This window comes from Schistocerca cancellata, chromosome 8 (genome assembly GCF_023864275.1).
Source record: "Schistocerca cancellata isolate TAMUIC-IGC-003103 chromosome 8, iqSchCanc2.1, whole genome shotgun sequence".
Taxonomy (NCBI): domain Eukaryota; kingdom Metazoa; phylum Arthropoda; class Insecta; order Orthoptera; family Acrididae; genus Schistocerca; species Schistocerca cancellata.
This window is the reverse complement of record NC_064633.1, coordinates 582,391,796-582,408,397: the sequence shown is the minus strand read 5'-3', so window position 1 is coordinate 582,408,397 and position 16,602 is coordinate 582,391,796.

Here is a 16,602-nt window from a genome sequence, read left to right as displayed (position 1 = left end):
GCAACGTCATATCTGTGTATTTAATCGAAGTGACTGTGTCACGCATGGTACCACTGATATCCTATTCGCACTTTACAGAATTGTTTTTCCCAACTCATCTGCACTAACTTACACTTTTCTACATTTTGAGCAAGCTGCTTTTGATGACATCAAAGAAACATTCTGTCTAAGTTGTCTTATATTCACACAGTCAACAACGATACCTTCGTATTTTCGCAGAACATCGGTGTGAGAAAATGGCAAGATGAATTTCGCACAGGTGATAGTTTCTAGATCCGGTCTGATTTGTGGACGAATTCTGCTGCATGGGAGCAAACAACCTCCAAATGCCATCTTGAGGAATGTAAACATAAAGCATCAACGAGAATAAACTGTCGGTCTAGCTTTAAAATGTGTTTCAAAAAAATTCTTTATAAATAGAATTTATGTGACTTATAACAGTCTAGCAATAAACAGACAGTCGACAGTTTTGTCACTGAAACACTATGGGCGTCTATTGCAATTAGACGTTTACTTGAGAACGGCGCTATAGTCGAAGCAAACTTGTAATAAGGAAGAAGCACTACTAATTTATTTGCATCTTGCCAGGAATCATTCATTATAAAATGTCATATTATGACATTATGCTGCGAGCCCTGCCGGAACGAAAAATTCGTCAACGCGTTTGTGGTCAGAACAGCAGTGTGGGACCTTACATTAGCTAGCTGGAATACACCATTTCATACTTCGGTCACGAAGAGTGCGACGTCAGAATTCACCATTCTTGCTTGCAACATACTGGCGAGCAGACAGCAGGACGTCTTAGTGAGCGGCGCCTTTCATAGTGTTTGCCATGAGTAATGCGCCGAATAGTTACAGAAACTGAGCTCTAACATGGAAATAAAGCGTTTCCGGATACAAGTCTGCATAACATATGTTCTTCCTCTACGCGTGCAGAATGTTTCCTGAAAGTTTGGCCATACCCTATTGTTACAGCGCGTATATTTAATTTCAGGCTAGAAATATTTCATAAATACTGTGAGTACATTAGGTCAGGTTAGACATGCTAAACTTGAGTGCCGGATTAAGTTAAGTGTGGGGCCCGTAGCAAATGCCAAGAAGAGATACTTTGCTTTATGTTTAATACATAAAATAGGACAGCACCTTACTTTGGTCCCAAAACGATATGTTCAGTTTTTTGAATGGTTATCGTCACATAAATATTTAAAACATAAATTCTTTTCCCAGCATGAGAAAATATAATTGCTACCATACTGCAGTCACATATTTTATACAATTTCACTTCACTGAATTTGTGCAAAATAATGAAATTAATACCAGTAATTGGAATGAGGCCTTCACAGATCAGAAATTAAATGTGAGAAAAGAATTATATCCAAAACCGAATGAAATGGATAAAAATAAAATCTGAATAATTTTGATAAACATTAGAAAAACGTACTCTTAAGTATTAAACAAGCGACAGTTTAGCCTATGAGCCTCGAGCTTTATTCATTACGCTATGGAACTACTGAGTAGACTCATTTGATTTTTAATGGTTTGGTGTCTCACCAGAAACTACGAGGTGCATTCAAGTTCTAAGGCCTCCGATTTTTTTTCTCCGGACTGGAAAGAGATAGAAACATGCGCATTATTGTAAAATGAGGCCGCGTTCATTGTCAATACGTCCCAGAGATGGCAGCACCGTACGGCAGATGGAATTTTACCGCCAGCGGCGAGAATGAGAACTGTTTTAAATATTTAAAATGGCGACGTTTTCCTTACTTGAACAGCGTGCAATCATTCGTTTTCTGAATTTGCGTGGTGTGAAACCAATTGAAATTCATCGACAGTTGAAGGAGACATGTGGTGATGGAGTTATGGATGTGTCGAAAGTGCGTTCATGGGTGCGACAGTTAAAGAAGGCAGAACATCGTGTGACAACAAACCGAAACAACCTCGGGCTCACACAAGCCCGTCTGACGACACGATCGAGAAAGTGGAGAGAATTGTTTTGGGGGATCGCCGAATGACTGTTGAACAGATCGCCTCCAGAGTTGGCATTTCTGTGGGTTCTGTGCACACAATCCTGTATGACGACCTGAAAATGCGAAAAGTGTCATCCAGGTGGGTGCCACGAATGCTGACGGACGACCGTGCCCGTGTGGCATGTTGCCAAGCAATGTTGACGCGCAACGACAGGATGAATGGGACTTTCTTTTCGTCGGTTGTGACAATGGATGAGACGTGGATGCCTTTGTCAATCCAGAAACAAAGCGCCAGTCAGCTCAATGGAAGCACACAGATTCACCGCCACCAAAAAAATTTCGGGTAACCGCCAGTGCTGAAAAAATGATGGTGTCCATGTTCTGGGACAGCGAGGGCGTAATCCTTACCCATTGCGTTCCAAAGGGCACTACGGTAACAGGTGCATCCTACGAAAATGTTTTGAAGAACACATTCTTTCCTGCACTGCAACGAAAACGTCCGGGAAGGGCTGCGCGTGTGCTGTTTCACCAAGACAACGCACCCGCACATCGAGCTAACGTTACGCAACAGTTTCTTCGTGATAACAACTTTGACGTGATTCCTCATGCTCCCTACTCACCTGACCTGACTCCTAGTGATTTTTGGCTTTTTCCAACAATGAAAGACACTCTCCATGGCCGCACATTCACCAGCCGTGGTGCTATTGCCTCAGAGATTTTCCAGTGGTCAAAACAGACTCCTAAAGAAGCCTTCACCGCTGCCATGGAATCATGGCGTCAGCGTTGTGAAAAATGTGTACGTCTGCAGGGCGATTACGTCGAGAAGCAACGCCAGTTTCATCGATTTCGGGTGAGTAGTTAATTAGAAAAAAAATCGGAGGCCTTAGAACTTGAATGCACCTCGTATTTTTGATACATTTTCACAAATGAGGGTCCACCATGGTGGATGGATACCCGTATACCCTGCGCAGTTGCGGCTGCTGCTGGGACGGGATCAAATCCAATTGTGAACATGAGCACATCGTTAATAGTGATGATCACGCGAAAGTGCCCGGGGTAACGAAGAAAACTGAGTTGGAGGTGCGGATTACTGCTGCTGCGGCGTTTCAGAACGGAGGAACAAGGGGTGCTGAGCCTCAACGTACCGTCTACGGTGAGGTCATGAAAGACCTAGGCGGTGTTCCAGGATCACACCGATAAACTTACGAGTCACTCACAGAGGATCATTGTTTGTTAACGGACACTTTCTGCTTAACGTGCTGTTTATGTGTTATGCACACAAGACTTTTGTAACATTCTGAGGATCAATTTTAACGAAAACAACACTATTGCGTAATCAGTGCTTCAACATTCGTCGGAACAACAGAAAGGCAAGAAAAGTGCCACATTAAGTGACCACACATGACAGCGATTGATCAAAATCATCAGGCATTTCAGAGCGAATATAATTCAGTAGCGTCACTGAAAGTCTTATGTCTAGAGAACAGAAGTGTCGACGACGCTGTGGCTGTTACAGAGATGTACAACAACAGATTGCGAAAGGACAGGTAAGGTGCAGGGTACCAAGTGTCTAGTCGGGGCACAGTGTTGGTGTACAGCTGCGAGTCTTGGTGAGTCTGCACACCGTAGGCAGTCTCTTCTTACTAACCGAATAACGTTTGTCTTTGTTATTTTAAACCCTCGTTCCTAACGAACGGAAGTTGGCGCGCAGATGTTCAACATACCGCTGTTCAGCCATAGCTTTCAGAAATTGGAAAAAAACACAGACTTTTTTTAAGATTTTGAACATGGCTGCAATACAGCAGCGGTTAAAGAACAGCAGGTGTAATAGAGAGCCAACCACTTTACAATAAATCAGGGTTTTCAAATAATCTTTCCGTGGTTGCGACGGATTTAAGCACGTCTACCTCAGAAGGACAAACAGACTTCACATTAGCAATCAGTCAGTAAAGCCATCGAGCAAATATCTCTGGAGTGAGCATTGCGTTCTGCGCATGTTGTCAACATTAAACCAGGATTGCCACTTGTTTTGAGGACTTCGCTGTGTGTGTGTGCTTTCTGCAGCGTTTGAAGTTTGTAATATCAAGAGTTTTTGTTGTGTTTCACCGTTTGTTGATAGTGTAATAGCGATGGTGAATTACTGTTGTTGCTTCGGATGCAAAGAAAAATATGTGAAAGGAGGGATAGCAACTTTTCATGGGTACATACCATGTAGTTATCATATTAGTAAGACACACTGTATATGTTTAAAAATTTTGAGACGCATTATAATTAAGGCTTCATTCTGTAGACCTACTTTTCTGCGATTTTATGACTATATCATAGATATTACGGCTCGTACAACACCTTACAAACAATCGCTTACTCTCGTAAATTTGCTAGTAGAACAGGAAAGGGAATGGATAGTTGTTTTATCAAATACTATCCTCCATGCATTTATCAGTGACTTGTCGATTATGTATATAGATTACTCAGTCTACTATTTATTTAATAATCTGGGAGCAAGTACGTAAAATGCGTTAAATAAATACTTCAAAGTGTCACCAGTAAGAAAAATTGTGTTTTAGGTCGCAAAAACGAGAAAATAAATACGCAGAAATAGCAGAAAAAACGGACGAATTAGCAGGGATATAATCGCTAATGTGTGCAAATTAGGCGTTTTTCGGACACTTGCAAAAGTACTAGCGTACAGTCAAGTCGTTTTGCAATCACTGCAAAAATTGTAAGTAGGCTGTTTACGTTTTCTTTATGTAAGTAGGCTGTTTATGTTTTCTTTATGTAAGTAGGCTGTTTATATGTAAATAGGCTGTTTATGTTTTCTTTATGTAAGTAGGCTGTTTATGTTTTCTTTATGTAAGTAGGCTGTTTATGTTTTCTTTATGTAAGTAGGCTGTTTATATTTTCTTATTGGTAACGTTACGTAGCGCTCTATATGAAAATCACTGGCTGTGCTGTGTGCCGTCTGTGGCTAGTTTGCATTGTTGTCTGCCATTGTAGTGTTGGGCAGCGGCAGCTGGATGTGAACAGCGCGTAGCGTTGCGCAGTTGGAGGTGAGCCGCCAGCAGTGGTGGATGTGGGGAGAGAGATGGCGGAAGTTTTGAAATTGAACTGCTATTTATATTATGACTATTAAGGTAAATACATTGTTTGTTCTCTATTAATATCTTTCATTTGCTAACTATCCCTATCAGTAGTTAGTGCCTTCCGTAGTTTGAATCTTTTATTTAGCTGGCTGTAGTGGCGCTCGCTGTATTGCAGTAGTTCGAGTAATGAAGATTTTTGTGAGGTATGTTATTTGTGAAAGGTATAGTTTAATGTTAGTCAGGGCCATTCTTTTGTAGGGATTTTTGAAAGTCAGATTGCGTTGCGCTAAATAATATTGTGTGTCAGGTTAAGCATAGTCTTGTATAAATTGCTCAAAGGGGACGTTTCAAAATGTACGTCAGGCTCTGTAATACTATAAAGTGCCGTATCATACCGAAAGCTACCAAAAATTGAGTGCATCTGAACTGTAACACCTATCGCAAAGAAGCACGATGTAATATCACTTGCCCTTAAAAGTTACGTAGCTGGTTTATTCCCGGTATCAAATGGATACTCTTAAAATGTCTGCGCAACATATATAAATAATCCATGACATGTACGAAAAGAATCCGTCTGCACTAGGGATGTAGCGACATTCTAAATATACAGGGCGCTATACGGACAAACACAGGACGTCCCGACAACACGTGACCAGGCTGGCAATGTAACACAAAATCTGTTCTGCGCATGTAAATGCTCGCTCCAGAGATTTGTACTCTATAAGTAAAGCTATCTCCTCATGACGTGTGTCGGCAACAGGTACTGGCAGAAGTAAAGCTGTGAGGACGGGGCGTGAGTCGTGCTTGGGTGGCTCAGTTGGCTGCGTGCTCTCTGTAACAAAAAAACTGAGTCAAAGGATCAACGATGAACTTGAACGGATGTCTTGTGACGTCCGCCCAGACCAAACGCAACGAACAATACCGAGCAAAATGAATTAAAAAAAAAAGGTCGGTAGAGCACGTGCCCCCGAAAGGCAAAGGCCCCGAGTTGGAGCTTCGGTCCGGCACACAGTTTTAATCTGCCAGGAAGTTTCAACAGTCTGTATGTCGATATGTAAAAATTAAGGCCTCTAGAATCAAAGGCTTGCCATATCAGTGAAATCAATCTCTTTTTTATTTTTAAAAACTAAAAACCATAACGAGATACTGTAATGCCGGAAATGCATATCCTCCTATTTCCATCTATTGCACTATTATTTTTTTCCTTGTTTTGTTACCTCAAGATATGACATTTCTGTCTCTTTATATATTGTAATTGTTTTACTGTTTGTATATATATATTTATGCACTTATGTCGATGTATAATTGGTTTGTTTCGTAAATATTATTTGTATTTTTACGCTGGGTCTTGCCTAGGGAAAACTGCTATCGAACGATTACATCGATAGGTCGTGTGAAGAATCAAAGTGTGTAGGATCTTTGGTAGTGTTAACTCTGCCGCGTGGAATGCGGGCTGAGCAGAGAGGGTCTGGCTGGAGTAGTGCGGTTGAGCATGTGTGTTGTGTGACGCTCCCGTGAGTTGCCGCGCTTTCGGGGTTTAGCAGCATGTAATTGTGCTCGACTTGCGATGATAGTTTCTGACATGGTGTCGCGGACGGGAAGCATTAGCTGGCGCACATCAAGAGCCCGTTTCGTCTGGTGACCGTGTCGAGAAGAAGGCGCGCCAACATCCAGCTTCTGCAACGGCGACGACCGACAATGAGTGACTGTCGCCACCTCCTCGATCGACGGCTTCAAACCTTCAATCAACCAACAAGGAAGAGTGAAAGCACGTCAAGTTTTAGGACTGTATGGCAGACCTCAGCTTTTAAAATTGTTCCATTTGCCTCGCAAAATTACAGCAACTTAACATGAACCTTTGTTGCTCATTGTCCCAATTGCATTACCAAGCAGGGTCCCTTCCTTTTCCAGAATGAACCCGAGTGTAGTTGAAATTCAAACGCCAGCATCATTTTATTTCACTGCTTTAATTTCAATGTTCAGTTAAGGTATTCATAGCTGGCTACAGTATTTAGATTGCACAAGCACAAATTAAGAGTGCGAGTTTTGTTACCGTATTTTAGTTACCTGTGACTGCAGCTCAGCTTGGTACGTACTAAATTTTACTACTGTTGATTGTTCAGAATCATTTAATTCAAGTTCAAAGTTAAATCTCTTATTTCTAAATTGCATAGATTCAAGTAGCTTTTGAAATGATTGTTGAGGTAGTCCAAGACTAACCGTATTTTACTGAATTTCGATGTGCTTCAGAAAAAAAGCTCACTATTAACTGCAGTCATTAAATTAACTGTCGATTTTCTGGTTTTATTAATTCTTCTGCTAAATTAAGTCAGAGTGTAGTGAAATTTATTACTCCTGACAAACTTTCAGTTTTCACACTACACGTGTCAACCTTCAGTTGCCACGCTTCTAGTGCTAATTATATGTGTAATAACCCTTCTTTTTCAGTTACTATAGTAATTGTCCTTAGGACTGGCGACCGTAATTTCCCCCAAATCTCAAATATCTAATTACCTCTAGTTAATTGTTGATGTAACGGCCGCACATTTGCTTTCTTTATTAACTTTACCCCTATTTCAAAATTAATTTCCACCAGTTTCATTAGCATTTTTCCTTTCATTTAGATGTAACCCTTTCCTCCCTCTTTACTGACAAATTAACCTCAGTGACGATAGCTTTTCCCATATTCCCATTAGGTACACGCGGTTTAATTTTTCACTGTGATTAAGGTCGATAAGTGAGGGGGAGGTTACAATACTATTTGCAAATATGTGGTAATGAGCGTTGTTTTTGACGTATGCTCGTGGTCATCTCAGGGTTCAGGGTTACATGGCACTCGAATGTTTTCGGTTAATAGTGGTGCAGATGTTTTGGGTAGAACAATGTGTGTGTGTATGTGGGCCAACGGTCTTGCCGGAGTGGTAACACCTGTCCCCGTCAGATCATTCAGCACTGCCGGGCTTGGCTAGCACTTGGACGGGTGACCGTTAGGGTCTGCCGAGCGCTGTTGGCAAGTGGGATGTGCTCAGCCCTTGTGAGGCCAGTTGAGGAGCTACTTGACTGAGGAGTAGTCACTCTGGTCACGAAGACTGACAACTGATGGGAGAGCGGTGTGCTGACCACATGCCCTTCCATATCCGCGTGCAGTGACGCCTATAGGCTGAGGATGATGCGTCGGTCGGTCGGTACCATTGAGCCTTTCGAGACCTATTCGGACGGAGTTTAGTTTAGTTTTAGTTTATGTGTACGTGGACTGGATCATGTAGATGGTGTGTTCGTGTCATACTGTGCCTGAGATTGTGGTAGAGCGGGGTTGACCTTCTGGTATCTACATTGCATGGAATGTGCAAGGGGAGGTTATTGCTGACGTGATGAGTGGGTTTCAGAGTCGATTAGCGATTAGAGTGGCGGAACTGTTAGCTGCTGCTCCATTATTTGGGCTCGCTATCAGAGTTGGTGGATGGGTTAAACCACAGTATGGTACACAGGAGAATATGGGCTTCGGACAAGGAATGAAAGAGGAGAAAGACTAATTGAGTTCTGCAACAAGTTTCAACTAGTAATAGCGAATACCCTGTTCAAGAATCACAAGAGGAGGAGGTATACTTGGAAAAGGCCAGGAGATACGGGAAGATTTCAATTAGATTACATCATGGTCAGACAGAGATTCCGAAATCAGATACTGGATTGTAAGGCGTACCCAGGAGCAGATATAGACTCAGATCACAATATAGTAGTGATGAAGAGTAGGCTGAAGTTCAAGACATTAGTCAGGAAGAATCAATACGCAAAGAAATAGAATACAAAAGTACTAAGGAATGACGAGATACGTTTGAAGTTCTCTAACGCTATAGATACAGCAATAAGGAATAGCGCAGTTAGCAGTACAGTTGAAGAGGAATGGACATCTCTAAAAAGACACATCACAGAAGTTGGGAAGGAAAACATAGGTACAAAGAAGGTAGCTGCGAAGAAACCATGGGTAACAGAAGAAATACTTCAGTTGATTGATGAAAGGAGGAAGTACAAACATGTTCCGGGAAAATCAGGAATACAGAAATACAAGTCGCTGAAGAATGAAATAAATAGGAGGTGCAGGGAAGCTAAGACGAAATGGCTGCAGGAAAATTGTGAAGACATCGAAAAAGATATGACTGTCGGAAGGACAGACTCAGCATACAGGAAAGTCAAAACAACCTTTGGTGACATTAAAAGCAACAGTGGTAACATTAAGAGTGCAACGGGAATTCCACTGTTAAATGCAGAGGAGAGAGCAAATAGGTGGAAAGAATACATTGAAAGCCTCTATGAGGATGAAGATTTGTCTGATGTGATAGAAGAAGAAACAGGAGTCGATTTAGAAGAGATAGGGGATCCAGTATTAGAATCGGAATTTAAGAGAGCTTTGGAGCACTTACAGTCAAATAAGGCAGAAGGGATAGATCACATTCCATCAGAATTTCTAAAATCATTGGGGGAAGTGGCAACAAAACGACTATTCACGTTGGTGTGTAGAATATATGTGTCTGGCGATATACCATCTGACTTCCGGAAAAGCATCATCCACACAATTCCGAAGACGGCAAGAGCTGACAAGTGCGAGAATTATCGCACAATCAGCTTAACAGCTCATGCATCGAAGCTGCTTACAAGAATAATATACAGAAGAATGGAAAAGAAAATGGAGAATGCGCTAGGTGACGATGAGTTTGGCTTTAGGAAAAGTAAAGGGACCACAGAGGCAATTCTGACGTTACGGCTAATAATGGAAGCAAGGCTAAAGAAAAATCAGTACACTTTCATAGGATTTGTCGACCTGGAAAAAGCGTTCGACAATATAAAATGGTGCAAGCTGTTCGAGATTCTGAAAAAAGTAGGGGTAAGCTATAGGGAGAGACGGGTCATATACAATATGTACAACAACCAAGAGGGAATAATAAGAGTGGACGATCAAGAACGAAGTGCTCGTATTATGAAGGGTGTAAGACAAGGCTGTAGCCTTTCGCCCCTACTCTTCAATCTGTACATCAAGGAAGCAATGATGGAAATACAAGAAAGGTTCAGGAGTCGAATTAAAATACAAGGTGAAAGGATATCAATGATACGATTCGCTGATGACATTGCTATCCTGAGTGGAAGTGAAGAAGAATTAAATGATCTGCTGAACGGAATGAACAGTCTAATGAGAAGGCAGTATGGTTTGAGAGTAAATCGGAGAAAGACGAAGGTAATGAAAAGTAGTAGAAATGAGAACAGCGAGAAACTTAACATCAGGATTGATGATCACGAAGTCAATGAAGTTAAGGAATTCTGCTACCTAGGCAGTAAAATAACCAATGACGGACGGAGTAAGGAGGACACCAAAAGCAGACTCGCTATGGCAAAAAAGGCATTTCTGGCCAATAGAAGTCTACTAATATCAAATATCGGCCTTAATTTGAGGAAGAAATTTCTGAGGATGTACGTCTGGAGTACAGCATTGTATGGTAGTGAAACATGGACTGTGGGAAAACCGGAACAGAAGAGAATCGAAGCATTTGAGATGTGGTGCTATAGACGAATGTTGAAAATTAGGTGGACTGATAAGGTAAGGAATGAGGAGGTTCTACGCAGAATCGGAGAGGAAAGGAATATGTGGAAAACACTGATAAGGAGAAGGGACAGGATGATAGGACATCTGCTAAGACATGAGGGAATGACTTCCATGGTACTAGAGGGAGTTGTAGAGGGCAAAAACTGTAGAGGAAGACAGAGATTGGAATACGTCAAGCAAATAATTGAGGACGTAGGTTGCAAGTGCTACTCTGAGATGAAGAGGTTAGCACAGGAAAGGAATTCGTGGCGGGCCGCATCAAACCAGTCAGTGTTAGACTGCGGTTGACTACAGACAGGACAGGTGTGGAAATTTGCTGTAGTATCTGAGGAAAGAGTGGATGTTCAGTGATAAGGTGCTCTATACCTCCGTCTGCAGGAGGGGGAGGCAGGTGTGGATTGGGCTGCCCAACGGTTGTTGAGAACGATGGGTCGGACTTCTCATTGTTGAACTTGTTGAAGTAGCGGCTCAATGGGCTATTTAGGAGTTGCATTTAAGGGTTGCAGCTTGGCGTCAGAGGAAAATAATTCTCTATTTAATGAAGTGGTTGATGGCGAAAGGACATTCAGTAACCAGGTGCACAAGGTACATGGAATAATGTTAGTTGTGGTTATAGATGGTCACATGTACTTCCCGGATCAGGGTTGGAATTTATTTCTCGGAAAATCTCCTCTGCCATGATCTCTTCGTTGACCACTCTGGACTGGGTGGAAACTAAAGGATTACGTTGTAATTGGTTCCAAATAATGCTGTTTATGTAGAGCCCAAAGGAATTGTTGGAGATCATCTTATAGTAGTGCTACATTAGAATATAGCTATCAACAGGTAATATCTGCAATTTGAATACATTTAATATGCTCAGATTGACAGTGTAATTAGAATTAAAGTATGTTCATTGGTTAGTAAAGCTTTAAAATTTATACCGATTTTTCAGGCTCGTCTGTTCAAAGGAAAGAGAGGAACGTTATTACGCATCTAAAGTACAGGAGAAAGGTGAACAGAGCTATGGCCCCGTGTAAAATTTCAGGCTGAGAGAAGATCACTAGATAAGAGTTAGGAGAACAGTGCTGCGCCCTGATATAATTTCAGACTGAGGCGAGTATTAGTCACTGGAAAGGCGGAGCTGATCTGTGTGGTAAGCGAACCAGACCGGTGGGTCAGGTCTGTTGTCTCTCTTCCTGGCAGCACTTTTCCCGTAGTATATGAATGGTGACGTAATTATTCTTTCTTTTACATTTGTTTCCCATCATTCAGTTACACATGAGTGCATCTACATATACATCTACATACACACTGTGCAAGCCACTGTATGGTGCTTGGCGGAGGTACCTTGGACCGCTAATAGTCCACTCCGAAATAGAGCGTGGGGACTGTCTATATCCCTCCGTAGGAACTCTGATTTCTGTTATCTTCACGTTTCTTACGAGGAAATGTACATTGGCGACACCGGTATCATTATACAGTCAGCTTCAGATTCCGGTTCTCTAATTTTTATCAGTAGTGACATTATAAGTATAGAAATCCAGATCGCTTCTATATTCAAAGTATTTAGTGCTTCATTGTTTCTTTTGCAATTTCAGCAACAGTGCCATTTTCTAACAGCCTGCGCATAATACATAGTTTCTTTAATCTTCGTTTTTCTTCTTATGTATCACTATTGACTGTACTGGCTTATTATACAATAGTACTTACTTCTAGCTGTTTTTGATGTCCGTAAAAAATCGACTGATGCTGTCGGCGTCTAAGACTCGGTTGTCATGTCTTAACGGGTGGTGTCGTTATATGATTGTGGCAGCTATGCTACTTTTGTAGAGGAGATTTTTTTGTTGGATGTGGCCTTTTCACTCTGTTTACTAGTTTTGTGTTTTTGACAACTTTAATTGACAGGACACAGGCGATGTTATATGGTTGGAATTTTGCTTCAATTTATTAATCTGTGAATTTCTATGTATTAGTGATTTGATCTTCCTTTTTAATTTTATGTTTGCTTGAAAAATGTTTATCCGTCATCTGTATTTATACGCACTATCCGCAGAGAATATTAAACGAATGAACTGATCATAAACACAAACACAATAATGAAAATTTTGTTGACATCTCAGTGTTGCTATTATCTAAGTTGCGGAATGCAACAATTTCCGAACTGAAATTGATGGCAACGTTGGTTGCGGCTACCATGATCGTAATGGCATCAATGAGCACACTGGCTTGTTGCAGTAATAGACAGCCATTCTGAGACGAAGACATCAGTCTCCTGCCGCCTCCTTCCAACAGCAGAAAACCAACAACTACGTATTCAAGACAAGAAAGTTATTAAGTTTATTGACGCTTTTATAATTATCAAAGAACTAAGTCGGTATTTCGAACTATGTGATGCAGTTTTGGAACACAGAGAAAGAATGTAGAATGTAGTTGTTAAAATAATTGCTTTAAATTGTTATTTACCTCAACAAATCCGATTTTCTCTAATCAAGTAAGTTTCTGTAATTAGTTTGAGTGTGTAAATGTTTTTCTGAAGTTTGCAGTTCCGACAAAAAGTCGTTGCCATAAACATTGTAAGGACACGATATTAAATGCTCCCTGAGAGCTAGACAATTATTTATACTTTCAATAGTAGCTTTTCTTTTTTAAATTTGCTGAGGAAAATCTTGACAGGATTTTCTAAAGTGATTATTAACATGACAACTTTTTTGGCCACATTGAGCATTAGGATTTGCGTTAATAACGAGTGTGCTTCAATTCAACTGAAGTCAGCTTATTCAGTATGTATTTGAGTTTGGAGAAAGTTTAACATCATCATCATCATCATCAGTTATCTGCTGTATTAGCAGCTCCTTTGCCTCTCCGTTTTCTGCCATCCGTTGCTTCCTTCCTAAGGCGGCTGTATGTTGTACCATCCAGTATCTGGAATCTCTTCCTTCCTCGCTTCCTTTTCCTTTCTACATAACCTTCTAAAACTGTTTTTATCAGTCCGTCATTCTTTCTTAATATATGCCCAATCCAAATTTCTTTTTCTTCTCTTTATTACATCTAGTAACTGTCTTTTCTCTCCCACTCTTCTCGGTACCTCTTCATTTTTTACTCTGTCCATTCCATCCAACTTATACTTTCCATCCTCCCCCACGTCCAGATGTCAAAAGCCTCCAGCCTTTCTCTGACTCTCTTCCTCATAGTCCACGTTTCAGCGCCATATAGAAGAACACTCCATACAAGACATTTTATGAGTCTCTTCCTGAGTTCTCTGTCAAGACCTCTGCAGAAAATTCTCCTTTTCTTATAAAACGCCTCTTTTGCCATTGCTAGCCTTGTTTTAATTTCTGTGGTGCACTTCCAGTCGGTGTCTATCCCGCTTCCAAGATACTTAAAATTTTGCACCTGTTCTAGTATTTCTCCATTCAGCATAATTTTTATTTCCTTATTTCCTCCTAGTGCCAATACTTTTGTTTTATTTGTGTTAATTTTCTCTGCCTCACGATGACTGGGTGTTGTGTGATGTCCTTAGGTTAGTTAGGTTTAAGTAGTTCTAAGTTCTAGGGGACTGATGACCATAGCTGTTAAGTCCCATAGTGCTCAGAGCTATTTGAACCATTTTTGTGTTAATTTTCTTTCCATATTTTTTTCCGTTAGTTTCAATGGTGTCCACCAAATCCTGTAATTCTTTTTCCCCTGTGGCTAGAAGTACCATGTCATCAGCAACCCTCAAACACCCTACTCTTCTTCCTCCAATTTCTACGCCTTTGTCCTCTAATGAACATTGGTCAATCATGTTTTCCAAGTAGAGGTTGAAAAGAGTAGGTGATAGACAGCGTCGTTGTCTTACTACTTTTCCTAGTTAATGGGAAAGTCATTTTTATTTAAACAAAGAATACCGAGAAATAGAACTTTCAAGATTTGATTACATTACGCTTCCTTCAGAAACGTTGAATAAAGTTTGCTCCATCAGAACTGGCAACCAGTCATCATAGTTTCAGCTCGATCTTCAGGGGAATACTGCCGGTAAGTGGCCATAGCTCTCGCCAAGTCTCACTGAGGCTAGCTGCTGTTGCAGAAGCTGTCTGGAACCACAAACACACGGAAGCTGTGCATAAGGCAGGCAGGGAACTGTTTCGTTTGAATATTAGGGCAACGTTCTATCGCAGATGAAATCATCCAGTCAACTCTGCACTTCGTTGATAAAGTTCGATAATGTAAAATGCTTTATCAGATTAGGAGCAATACAGTATGATCACTAGTCAAAAGTCGAATAAATATGTCGTAGTTTGAACGGCGAGAAAGATTTAGTTCTAGTGATTAAAATTCTACCAAAACATACCGAAGCCTACGTTCTTATATAAGATTTAGTTTTGTCGGGTGTAGAAATATGAACGGGCTCAACAGGGCGAATGCAGGTAGAAAAGCCACAGGGCAGTGACGCCGAGTAGGCGGGGCAGGGGGCTGTTTTGTGACTGGCGGTCGAGTGGCCGTCTATAGAGGCAAAAAACCGAAGATGCGCCGGAAAAGCTTGCAGCGGGACACCGCAGATTCTGTTAGCTTCCTCCAAGGCACGCGAAAAATTCTTCTCTCAGTACGAGGTGCATTCAAGTTCTAAGGCCTCCGATTTTTTTTCTCCGGACTGGAAAGAGATAATTCAAGTTCTAAGGCCTCCGATTTTTTTTCTCCGGACTGGAAAGAGATAGAAACATGCGCATCGTTTTAAAATGAGGCCGCGTGCATTGTCAATACGTCCCAGAGATGGCAGCACCGTACGGCAGATGGAATTTTACCACCAGCGGCGAGAATGAAAACTCTTTTAAATACTTAAAATGGCGACGTTTTCCTTACTTCAACAGCGTGCAATCATTCGTTTTCTGAATCTGCGTGGTGTGAAACCAATTGAAATTCATCGACAGTTGAAGGAGACATGTGGTGATGGAGTTATGGATGTGTCGAAAGTGCATTCGTGGGTGCGACAGTTTAATGAAGGCAGAACATCGTGTGACAACAAACCGAAACAACCTCGGGCTCGCACAAGCCGGTCTGACGACATGATCGAGAAAGTGGAGAGAATTGTTTTGGGGAATCGCCGAATGACTGTTGAACAGATCGCCTCCAGAGTTGGCATTTCTGTGGGTTCTGTGCACACAATCCTGCATGACGACCTGAAAATGCGAAAAGTGTCATCCAGGTGGGTGACACGAATGCTGACGGACGACCACACGGCTGCCCGTGTGGCATGTTGCCAAGCAATGTTGACGCACAACGACAGCATGAATGGGACTTTCTTTTCGTCGGTTGTGACAATGGATGAGACGTGGATGCCATTTTTCAATCCAGAAACAAAGCGCCAGTCAGCTCAATGGAAGCACACAGATTCACCGCCACCAAAAAAATTTCGGGTAACCGCCAGTGCTGAAAAAAAGATGGTGTCCATGTTCTGGGACAGTGAGGGCGTAATCCTTACCCATTGCGTTCCAAAGAGCACTACGGTAACAGGTGCATCCTACGAAAATGTTTTGAAGAACAAATTCCTTCCTGCACTGCAACAAAAACGTCCGGGAAGGGCTGCGCGTGTGCTGTTTCACCAAGACAACGCACCCGCACATCGAGCTAACGTTACGCAACAGTTTCTTCGTGATAACAACTTTGAAGTGATTCCTCATGCTCCCTACTCACCTGACCTGGCTCCTAGTGACTTTTGGCTTTTTCCAACAATGAAAGACACTCTCCGTGGCCGCACATTCACCAGCCGTGCTGCTATTGCCTCAGCGATTTTCCAGTGGTCAAAACAGACTCCTAAAGAAGCCTTCACCGCTGCCATGGAATCATGGCGTCAGCGTTGTGAAAAATGTGTACGTCTGCAGGGCGATTACGTCGAGAAGTAACGGCAGTTTCATCGATTTCGGGTGAGTAGTTAATTAGAAAAAAAAATCGGAGGCCTTAGAACTTGAATGCACCTCGTACAATCCTATCAAGGAATGTT